Below are 12,387 nucleotides of genomic sequence, written 5' to 3' on the forward strand. Positions count from 1 at the left end.
AATTGATGCTTTTGGACTGTGGTGTTGGAGAAGACTCTTGAGAGTCCCTTGGACTGCAAAGAGACCAAACAAGTCAATCCTAAAGGAAGTTCAGTTCAGTCACTCAGTTGTGTCTGACTCTTTGAGACCCCATGAATCGCAGCACGCCAGGCCTCCCTGTTCATCACCAGCTCCTGGAGTTCACTCAGACTCACGTCCATCGAGTCAGTGATGCCATCCAGCCATCTCATCCTCAGTCGTCCCCTTCTCCTCCTGCCCCCAATCCCTCCCAGCATCAGAGTCTTTTCCAATGAGTCAACTCTTCGCATGAGGTGGCCAAAGTATTGGAGTTTCAGCTTTAGCATCATTCCTTCCAAAGAAATCCCAGGATTGATCTCCTTCAGAATGGACTGGATGGATCTCCTTGCAGTCCAAGGGACCCTCAAGAGTCTTCTCCAACACCACAGTTCAAAAGCATCAATTCTTCGGCGCTCAGCCTTCTTCACAGTCCAACTCTCACATCCATACGTGACCACTGGAAAAACCATAGCCTTGACTAGACAGACCTTAGTCAGCAAAGTAATGTCTCTGCTTTTGAATGTGCTATCTAGGTTGGTCATAACTTTTCTTCCAAGGAGTAAACATCTTTTAATTTCATGGCTGCAATCACCATCTGCAGTGATTTTGGAGCCCCCCAAAATAAAGTCTGACACTGTTTCCACTGTTTCCCCATCTATTTCCCATGAAGTGATGGGATCAGATGCCATGATCTTCGTTTTCTGAATGTTGAGCTTTAAGCCAACTTTTTCACTCTCAAACCAACCCTGAATATTCATTGAAGGACTGATGCTGAAGCTCCAATAATTTGGCCACCTGATGTGAAGAGCCGACTCTTTAGAAAAGACCCTGACGCTGGGAACGATTGAAGGCAGGAAGAGAATAGGAAGACAGAGGATGAGATGGTTGGATGGTATCGCTGACTCAATGGATATGAGTTTGAGCAAGCTCGGGGAGATGGTGAAGAATAGGGAAGACTGGTGTGCTGCAGTCTGTAGGGTCACAAAGAGTGGGACACAACTGAGCAACTGTACAACAACAACAGGTGGCGCTAGGGGTAAAGAACCTGCCCGCCAATGCAGGAGACATAAGAGACAAGGGTTCAAGCCCTGGGTTGGGAACATCAGCTGGAGGAGGGCAGGGCTAACCACACCAGTATTCTTGTCTGGAGAATCCCATGGACAGAGGGGCCTGGAGACTGACAATCCATGGGGCTGCAGAATCAGACACGACTGAAGTGACTCAGCGTGTCACTTAGCCAATTCATTGGAAAAGGCCCTGATGCTGAAAAAGATTGAGGGCAGGAGGAGAATGAGGAGACAGAGGATGAGATGGTTGGATGGCATCATCGACTCAATGGACATGAGTTTGAGCCAACTCCAGGAAATAGTGAAGGACTCAAGCCTGGTGTGCTGCTGTTCATGGGGTCACAAAGAATCAGAAACAACTGAGCTACTAAACAACAACAACAACAACAACAACAACAACAACATTCATTAAAAAAAAATATGTTTGTTCTTTCCTATTGTATAACTAAGATTATACCTCTTCCCACCCAGGTGGAGAATATTCATTGGTGTGCTGATGAAAGTTTAACCACCAGCTCTCTGGAGACAGAGGTGAGGAAGAGAAAGCCTTGATGCTGTGATTGCCAATTTCTGCAGTGTAAATATTTCCACCATGACTGTTTTCAAGATACTAATATGAAGTCACTAAGCATGTGATTGAGAAGAGATGCTTATAATCATCTCTCAGTAGTCAAATAATCAGAAATGGTAGCATTTTTTCTACACACTTTGAAATACTTAACTATTCTTGCATGCACACAAATCCCATCAATTTGCCAGGTCCAACTGTGGCTGAGTAAAATCATGTGTGTGCTAAATTGCTTCAGTCATGTCTGACTCTTTGTGACCCCATGACTGTACACCAGACTCCTCTGTCCACAGGATTCTTCAGGCAAGAATACTGGAGTGGGTTGCCATGCCTTCCTTGAAGGGACCTTTCTAATCCAGGGGCTGAACCCACATCTCTTATATTTCTTGCATTGGCAGGTGGTTCTTTACCACTAGTATCACCTGGGAAGCACAAGTAAAATCACAGAAACCAATATTTATGGGCTGATCTCAGTGTTCCAGGGAGTATGTAAATCATTTGATACAGCTTAACATTACCATTGGTTGTATTTTAACATCAAAGACTATGTGAACTACAGTTTCCAAGCTTGCAATGCTCTTCTCCACTGACCAGTTTTTAACCCAACAATTCTGATGGAGGCAGGTTGAAATATGGGAGAAAGGGTGTTTCTAGACATACACACACCTCAATTCTAGAATTCTAGTTCTACCAGTAGCACTAACAGTGGTGTGATCTCAGCCAAGACACAGTCTCCACTGGATCTGGACTATACTGCTAAGCATGCTGACAACACAGGGCTGTTAGGAGCATTAAATGATAGACCATATGTAAAATCCTGGGCACAATACAAATGATCAATAAATGTTAGCTACCGTCTCTCGCGACTTTCATGAATCATTTATATTTTCTCAATCCACACTGCCTCCTTTATTATGCTCAATTTATCCCCACTGCTCTTTACTGGGCGCCCACATGCCCTGTCCGCTACTCTGAGTTGTGATTTCTCTGTATCTGTACAAGTCTATTTTCAAGGTTTCCTTTCTAAGCCTCTTTCCATTTCTCCCTCAGGCCGTGACTTCCTCAAGTCATGCATTTCTTCTTCTACTGGGGTGTGCGCTCCATCACCGTGGGACTCTTGGTCTCAACTTTCCACTTTTTCTCGATTAATTTCTCACAAAGCCCCTTTTCACACCAGCTGTCTCACCTGACGCGCATGCTGTTCACCTCTCTCCTGATGCACGGTCTGTTCGCCTCTCTCTACAGGAGCAGCCCCGCCTATGCTTTCTGTGTTTTGTATCTTGCCTCCCTTGCTCCTGCCTACATTTTCCTTCCACTCTCAAGGGCCTCCACTACCTCAGTTTGAAATCCATTGTCTTTATTTCCCCCATTTCTTCCCCAAAGACCTTCAAATTCTGTTCTATCAGCATATTATTTGCCTTTCCCTTTCATTTTTTCCTGAAACCCTTCTAGGTGGGTAATTTCCCTTTACACAGCGCAATGGACTTGGGGTAATCTGCATTGCTATATCTGTTTGTGCCATAAGGGTAACACTGGTTTGGGGGGCTGAGTAGCTAGGTTCTCATCTCTAACTTTAGAGAGAAATACTTCTGTTTTTATATTGAGATATCTTTAATAAGTTCCTGCACAGAATGACAGTTTAGGGTCGCGAAAAGAACGTAAACCTGGACCTAATTGTAAATTCAGCTTGTCATAGCCATCGTGATTCTGAGAAAAGGCACTCACCTCCCCAGGGCCCTTTCTCTCCATCACTAAAATGGGGAGCAGCACAGCGCAGGGCCTAAGAATGAAGTTTTGGAGACTGACATATCAATGCTCAATTACCGGTTCATCTTACAAGCTATGCAGTCTTAGGTCACCCACTTGCTCACCCTGACAAGCACCTCTACATCTATGAAGCAGGTAAATCTCAAAGTTGAAGGGAGGACTCAATGAAATCATGTGTATAAAATACTGAACCCACTGTCTTTACCATCATAAACATTCAGCCCCAGGATTGATTGTTATTAGAACACTTCTACCTGTCTCAGAAGTGACATGGCCTCTTACACGTGTCAGATGTGGCTTTTACTGTTCCCTCCACCTGAAATGTTCTTCTACTTCACTCCAAAAAGTGTCTTCCATGAATCTTTTTTTTTTCCTTGCATCATTTGCAAAGCCTTCTCCAAGCACCCCATTGCTCTATACAGACCCAGTCATTCCCCACCATCTATGCTCAGAGGGCTCTGTCCATGCTGTTTGTAATTCTAATCACCTTATTTTGTGGCTGTCAGTCTACTTATAGGTATATTTCTTACACATTTTTATAGACTTTGAATTTCTGGAAAGCTAAACTATGCCTTTTTTCCTTGGTTTCTCAGCACCAGAAGTGAAAAAGTGAAAGTGTTAGTCACTCAGTCGGGTCTGACTCTTTGAGACCCCATGGACTGTAGCCTGCCAGGCTCTTCTGTCCATGAGATTCTCCAGGCAAAAATACTGTAATGGGTATCCGTTTCCTTCTCCAAGGTATCTTCTCGACCCAGGGATCGAACGTGGGTCTCCTGCATTGCAGGCCGATTCTTTACTGTCTGAGCCACCAGACGCTGTGCTTAACAACTAGTAGGTGCTCAATATGTATTTGTAAATAACTGGGAGAATGGATATGGACAGATGGTAGGTGTTCACTCCGCATTTGTGATGAATGCATGAATGAAGGCACAGACCCAGTGTCTAGAATTGGCTGTAAGGCAGGGTTATATGCAAATGACATGGAGGCTTCAACTCCAGCGTGTCGGACCAGGTCAGACTGCCCAACAGGCTGACTGCCTTACTTCTAAGACCCTGAGCTGCTGGCTGTATCCTTTCTCATCTCTATAGGCCAGGCACAAGACTTATTCCCAAGTGGACAGTAGGTTGTAGCCTGGAAATAGGGTTAAACGGCCCCAGCCTAGAAGATAAGAGCAATTCAGAGCAGGAAGACAAACAAGTCAGCAGAGTAATCTGGTTTATTCGGCTCTTTGAAGTAGTAATTCCCAGACAATTTGGAGTTTTGACACCTTATCATCTTTCATTTTATTTCCTTATACTTGTACTTATTTTTTCATACTTATGAAAATGACACAGGGGAAAATACTAAACTATAATGGGATTTATTTAAATGAAAGTGAACTAAAATCACAATGCTATCCATCCTCCATTCTGTTTTGCTGGTGCTCAGTTGCTCAGTTGGTGTCTAACTCTGCAACCCCAGGGACTGCAGCCCGCCAGGCTCCTCCGTTCATGGAAATTTCCATGAATACTGGAGTGGGTTTGCCATTCCCTCCTCCAGGGGATTTCCCCAGCCCATGTCTCCTACCTTGAAAGCTGGTTCTTTACCTCTGAGTCACATGGGAAGCTCCCCTCCTATTCTATGCTGATGCTTTTATGAATAAGACCATTATCTTTCTATGATGTATCAAACATTCACTACATGGGTTATGTTTCTGGAAGCATGATTTCAGCTATGAAACAGAACAGATCAGCTTTTCATTTAATAAGTATTTACAGACTACCAGGTAAGATGTAGTCACCCATGTGACCTATCAAAAAATTAAAAAACAAAACAAAACCAAAAACTGATGACTCAGAAGACAGTCCTGAAAAAGTCAAGAACTTTGAATTTAAGTTCCTCCCCTTGTGATTCCTCCAATTGTGGGCTGTCTAATCCAGAACATGTCACATGGACTCTTGAGTGTCAGTTTCTGCATCTCAAAAATTGGCATGATTAAGAATTACCTCCTCTCTAAACAACTCTCATCTTCTCATAGAGTTACTGTAAAGATCAAGTGAAATAGTATTTTAAAGGGCCTTGAAAACTGAAAAACGTTAAGAATTACAAAGAATGGAATTAAGGGTTTGATTTTTTTGTTTGCTTGTTTGTTTCCCAGTGAAGAATATGAGCTTTAATCTGAGGAAACTGATGTAAACCAAATGTGAGACTCAAATGGAAACTGATAATATGAACTCAAAGATGATCCTCCAGGTTCTGACTCTGGTACAAATTACCTGTGTAATTATAGTCAGTTCACCTCCCCTGTCTGCCTCAATTTCTTATCTTGTAAAATGAGGTGGCCAGATCAGATGAGTTCTAAACACCCTTCTAGTTCTGACAATGTTCTGTGATTCCTTGAGATAACTGAACTTGATGATAAGTTATGTTTATAGCTCTAACCACCTGGGCAGGAAAGAGACAGAGCAAGACTGCATTCTTTAAGCCTAGATACACAGCAGATAGATAGAAGATTTGGGAAGGTAGCTGCTGCTAAGTCGCTTCAGTCTTATCCGACTCTGTGCGACCCCATAGCCGGCAGCCCATCAAGCTCCACCATCCCTGGGATTCTCCAGGCAAGAACACTAGAGTGGGTTGCCATTTCCTTCTCCAGTGCATGAAAGTGAAAAGTGAAAGTGAAGTTGCTCAGTCGTGTCCGACTCTTAGTGACCCCATGGACTGCAGCCTACTAGGCTCCTCCGTCCATGGGATTTTCCAGGCAAGAGTACTGGAGTGGGGTGCCATTGCCTTCTCCGTTGGGAAGGTAGAGATATTCTAATTCTAATGTCAGAAGAGGCTCTTATGACCTCTGGGGCCCTAGGAATATTAGGGTCGCTTCTTCAATTAAAAAAAAAAAAGCTTATTTTGTGACTGTATTGATACAAACATGGATATAATTGAAGATAAATCACATTTTTTTTCTTTTAAGTAAAAATTTTAGGTGCTCTATAAAATCATCCTGGACCATAAGCACTAGTCTTAACGTGTCTAATGGATAAGTTGGCCCTGCTAAGTTCTCCTAAAAGTGGTGGCACATTTTACTTAAAGAACATTGAGCCTGCCAGCCAGTTGAATCTTACCTCCCTTCCAGAGCAGAATTTCTCAAATTTGGCACAATTGGCATCTGTACTCTGCAGTTCTTTGCTGTAGGGGGTGCGGGCCGTGCATCGTAGGATGTTTAAGAGCATCCTGACCTCTATCCGCCAGATGCTAGTAGCAGACTTGTCCTGGATGTGACAACAAAAAATGTCCCCAGTGTTGCCCAGGGTCCCCTTGGAGAAATACTGTTCTAGAATATTCTTTCTAGGTGATGTTCTACCTTGTGCTGAGAACTCATGGTCTTGGCCAGTGCCTTTCCGTATCACTCTTGGTGAAAGATAAAAAAGGCCTGACATGGACCCGCAAGGTTCTTCCTCTCTGCCCTTGCCACAGAATTTCTCTAACCTCATTTACTACTGTTCTTGTTCCGGACGTGGCTCAGCCTCAGCGTCCTCTGTGCTGTGTCTCGTCTCTGCCTGAGGGCTTTTGAGGTGGTTCTTCTCTGTGTGGGATCAGCTTCCCCAGATGGAGCCCTTCGCCAGCTCTCTCATCCTCTTCATTTCTTCATTGAAATATCACCTTCTCAACGACACTTATCTTAAAGTGCTATTTTAAAAGTTGCCCTTTTAAAAGTTACAAACCTTGGTCCTTGATATTCCTCTTCCCCCTTCTCTGCCCCTATTCCTCTCTGTCTCACTGTATCTATACATATGCTTCCCTGCTAGCTCAGAGAGTGAAGAGTCTGCCTGCAATGCAGGAGACACTGGTTAGATCCCCGAGCTGTGAAGATCCCTGGGAGTAGGAAATAGCAACTCACTCCATATTCTTGCCTGGAGAATCCCATGGACAGAGGAGCCTGGTGGGTTACGGCCCATAGCGTTGCAAAGAGCCAGACATGACTGAGCGACACTTTCACTTCACTTCAAACCTTCTAACATACAGTATAATTTATATTGTCTAATTATTTATTATTTTAAATATACTATTCATTATTAACATAAGCATTATTTTGATAATTATTTACGATTTATTAGATTTTATTTTCTTAGACTCCAAAATCACTACAGACAGTGACTGCAGCCATGAAATTAAAAGACATTTGCTCCTTGGAAGGAAAGCTATGATAAACCTAGACAGTGTATTAAAAAGCAGAGACATCACTTTGCCAACAAATGTCTATATAGTCAAACATACAGTTTTTCCAAGAGTCATGTACGGTTTTGAGAGTTTGACCATAAAGAAGGTTGAGTGCTAAAGAATTGATGTTTTTTTTTTTTTTTATTATTATTTTTTTTTATTTTAATTTTTTATTTTTTTTAAAATTTTAAAATCTTTAATTCTTACATGCGTTCCCAAACATGAACCCCCCTCCCACCTCCCTCCCCACAACATCTCTCTGGGTCATCCCCATGCACCAGCCCCAAGTAAGCTGCACCCTATGTCAGACATGGACTGGCGATTCAATTCTTACATGACAGTATACATGTGTTTTTGAATTTTGGTGCTGGAGAAGACTCTTGAGAGTCCCTTGGACTGCAAAGAGATTAAATCACTCAATCCTAAAGGAAATCAAGTCTGGATATTCATTAGAAGGACTGATGCTGAAGCTGAAGCTCCAATACTTTGGCCGCCTGATATAAAGAGCTGACTCATTCGAAAAGACCTTGATGCTGGGAAAGATTGAGGGCAGGAGTAGAAGGGGGTGACAGAGGATGAGATGGTTGGATGGCATCTCTGACTCAATGGACATGAGTTTGAGTAAGCTCTTGGAATTGGTGATAGACAGGGAGGTCTGGTGTGCTACAGTCCATGGGGTCACAAAGAGTCAGACACAACTGAGTGACTGAACTGAACTGAACTGGGAGATCATGAAGGACAGAGGAGTCTGGCAGGTTCAGTCCATGGAGTCGCAGAGTAGGACATGACTTAGTGACTAAACAACAACAATTATTTACTATATTTATCATGTATTTCTCTTTTTCCCCCGCTAGAAAACAAAGTCCGTGAAAACAGGGCTTTGTTCTGTCTGTGTTGTTCATCCCACAACTGCTACATAATTTGTGTTTGATGCATTTGCGCTGGACTGAATTGGGAAACACTGAATTGAAGAAGCTCCCTCTGGCTTTTGACAGTGCCATTGGGAACCTCCTCCTGCCTCTGCCCCTAACCTTCATTCCTGTGTCCCCCACGCTGTGTGACCGCTCCTTCACCACGGAGTTCTGTGTCTCTGCCTGAAGTGCTCCTGTTCTCCTTGACCAGGCTTCTACTGTCTGTTTCTTTGTGGTCCTCTCTTCCCCTTTTGTTCCTGAGCTGCCTGGAGCAGCAGAGGGAAAGCACGCCTGCCTGGGTTTTGAAATAGCAGATTCTTCCCTTCTTATAGCCATTCTAGCCTTGAAAAAGAATGATTCAAGAGAGACTTGAAAAAGCAGGACCTCGCCGTCTCCGGGAGCACAAACAATGGCCGTGAGAACCGAGGAGCCCCTTCAATCTCCGTGTTGGGAATTATTTATCACTGGAGCTGTGAATAGAAGGGCCAAGCTGTGCGGTTATTACGTCCTCGTCTCAAAGCCGGCCAGGGAGAGGCAGCCAAGAAGCCATTGCCACCAGGACTGGCAGGTGGGGACACCAGGGGCCCACGTCTTGCCAGAGAGGCAGCCCTCGCTGACCCAGTTTCAGCACAACATCGCCTGACACAGCACTGCAATCCGCGACTTTAATAACGTGGTGACATGCAAAGCAGTTTTGATGTAAAGTGGAGCTGGCAGAGCAGCGGAGGGAAGGCTCTGCTTCTCGCTGAGCTGTGTGGGGGATCCACTCAAGGTGACTGCGACCTTCGCAGCCCAGTTGACAGTCCAAGCCCGCTTTTGCAAACAAGGAAGGCAGTTTCTTTTCCAGGATGGCAGGTGTAGGGGTGGCAGAGAGTGAGTGGAACCAGTGCAGAAGGACGGGCTGATGCAGCCTGTCTCTTCTCTAACACGTGTCCCTCATGGTCCTTCTCTTCCTGGTCCCTGCCGCCCCTGCCTTCACCCAGGGCTCCATCTCCTGGGCTATTGCAACAGCTGCGTGGTTTTCTCAAAGCTTGTCCCTTCCATCCACCTTGTTCACAACTGGTAGGATGGTCTCCAGAAGGCGTATCAATGATCAGGTCACTTTCCATATCGAACCCCTGCATAGCTCCCCATTCTCGTAGGAAAATTAATGTCAAACATTAATGCCCAACTGAGTCCTCTGTGCTCGGCCTGCCAGCTACATTTTCAGCTTCTTCCACTCAGTTCTGTGTATTTCTCATCACTTCTTGCCGCCACCACCTCCAGTTTTCTCTTTTTTAATTTATTGACCATACACTGGATTTTTTATTTCCTAAGGTTCTGATATATAAGGTCATTAGTGTTGACTTGGATGCCTCCTGTGCTGGCAGACTCACTACCTCAAGTGACAGTTTTGTTTTTTTTTTTTTTAATATTGAGCAGTTGTAAAACTTTGTTTTTCCTATGAAACTCAAACTCTATTTCATAACTTTAATTTATTGCCCACCCTGTATCTGCTCTCTGGAGTCCCATGGAATACGTTCTGTCCCAGGACTCCCTTCTGAGAAGTGAACTCAGTGAATTATATCTTTTGAGCTTCTTATCTGTGCTAAAGTTCCAGGGTCCTTTACTCACTTTTCACGCACTTCGGTTTCTCCCATCTCAACTCTCTCCATCTCCTCTTTCTGTACCTTCCTTGAAGAGTCAAGATTCCCCTTAGAATCAACAGGGGGAGAGAGTACAATGTGCATTTAAAAATAACAATCACAATTAGCAACGATAACAGTTGAAACTGTTCTTGGCATATGGAAACGGATGTTTTGACCTGGGTTGTGCCATGTGACTCGTTCTACTGTTCATTCATTTACCATATATATGTCTACTGAGCAAGGAAGGTACACAAAGTGAAACACAGCTCCTGTCCTCCAGTGTTTCACAGTTTGGAGGGCAGGGTGGGGGATGAAGGCAGTAACCAAGTAAGTAGTGATCACAACTAAATGTAATTAGGTCCTTGATGGGGACCAGTGCTGAAAAGAGGTCCCAGGAGTTTCCCTGGCCATCTAGTAGGGGTTAAGACTTCAGGTTTCCAATGCAGCAGGCAATGGTTCGATCCCCGATTGGGAGAACCAGGATCCCACATGCCAAGGGGTGTGGCCAAAAAAGGTCCCTAGCCTTGTATGGGGAGTACTGGAAAGAGGCAAAGGAGGCAGAGAAAAGCAGGGTGGAGCAACTGCTGTCTAGACAGAGGCTGGTAGGATAACAGATAAGGTGAAAGGGGTGGACGAGGACATTCCAGGCGGCGTGGACAGCAAGAGGAGAGGCACAGAGATAAGGCCGCAGGAAGTCTTCAGCCTCCTCGAAGGTTCTTACGACTCCTGACCAGGGTTTTGTATATGAAGAAGTTGATTCCTGAGTCTAGACTACGGTTCAAACGTAGTTCCAGAAGAGAGAGATTACTGGGGCTTGAAATTGTCAGGACAATCTCCCCGGAGACGGAGGGCTATGAGGTGGGCCTGGAAGGAAAAACACATTACGGAGAGCAGAGAGGAGGGGAGATGGATATCTATATGCAAATACGTCCGCACACATACATCGGCTTCATATGCGTTTAAACCTCAAATTGACTTTCACTTGCCTTCCACTTTGGTTTCCATGGTAACCCTGGCCACTTAGTTTTCTTTTAACCTCCTTTTCATTGTTTCAGGATGAGGTGAGCTGCGTGAGGGTTAACCAGTCAGGGGAAGACAGGAGATTTTAAAGCAATTATTTGGATTTTTTTTTTGAAGAAAATCGCCAACTTTGCAATTTAATGCAAACTGTCTCTGGTATATTTGCCCTGAAGGATGCTGTAGGGAGAAACAGGAGCCAGAATCCTTTTCGTCCCCTCCTCCCTGACTTCTATTATTACCGTGCACTTACTGCTAATACAGCATCTAAACTTGCAATCTCGGTAACTATGGCAATAAAATGGGTGAAATTCCCTTCCATTATGACTTGAATTGTTAGGACTTTGCAAAGAGCACGTGCTTCTGCACAGGGGAGTTGGTGGGGAGCACTCTGGGGAAAACAGTTATTTCAACTCCCTGCGGGGAGCTGAAGACCCTCATCTATCAGTCTACATTCACGTGAAGAATTATCACCAAACTTGTGTCAGAGGGTGCAGACATTGTACCTGGGAGGTACAGCGCACATCCAGACATCCACAGCTCTCACCCACCCACCCGCCTACCCCGTCCCCACCACAGGGCTCGATGGCTTCACGGCACATAGGATTTTAGTTCCCTGTAGACCCAGGAAGCCAGGGTGTCATGGAGCCCAAGAGACATGGCAGGCTAGAGGCAAGGATGGAGGATCTAATCCAGAGATAAGCAAACTTTTCCCTGTAAAGGACTGAACAGAAAATATTTTAGGCTTCAAGAGCTGTATCATCTCGGTTGCAACTCTTCAGCGTTGCCTTTGCTGCTCAAAAGCAGTTACAGATACAATGCACGTGAACGGACGGACAGGTGTATTTCAGTACAGTTTTATTGATGGATACAGAAATCTGAATTTTGAATACTTTTCAGTGTGTCATGAAATAGTATTATTCTTTTGATTTTTTCCCACTCAGTTAAAAATATAAAGACCAGGGACTTCCCTGGTGGTCCAGTGGATAAGAATCCGCCTTGCAATGCAGGGTTTGATCCCTGGTAGGGGGAACTAAGATCCCATATGCTGTGGAGCAATCTACATGCTGTGGAGCAACTACTGAGCCTGCACGCCAAAACTGGGGAGCCTCTGCACCTCAACGAGAGATCCCGCATAATGCAACGAAGATCCCATGTGCCACAACTGAGAGCTGAT

The sequence above is a fragment of the Capra hircus genome, chromosome 8 (assembly GCF_001704415.2).
Source record: "Capra hircus breed San Clemente chromosome 8, ASM170441v1, whole genome shotgun sequence".
Taxonomy (NCBI): domain Eukaryota; kingdom Metazoa; phylum Chordata; class Mammalia; order Artiodactyla; family Bovidae; genus Capra; species Capra hircus.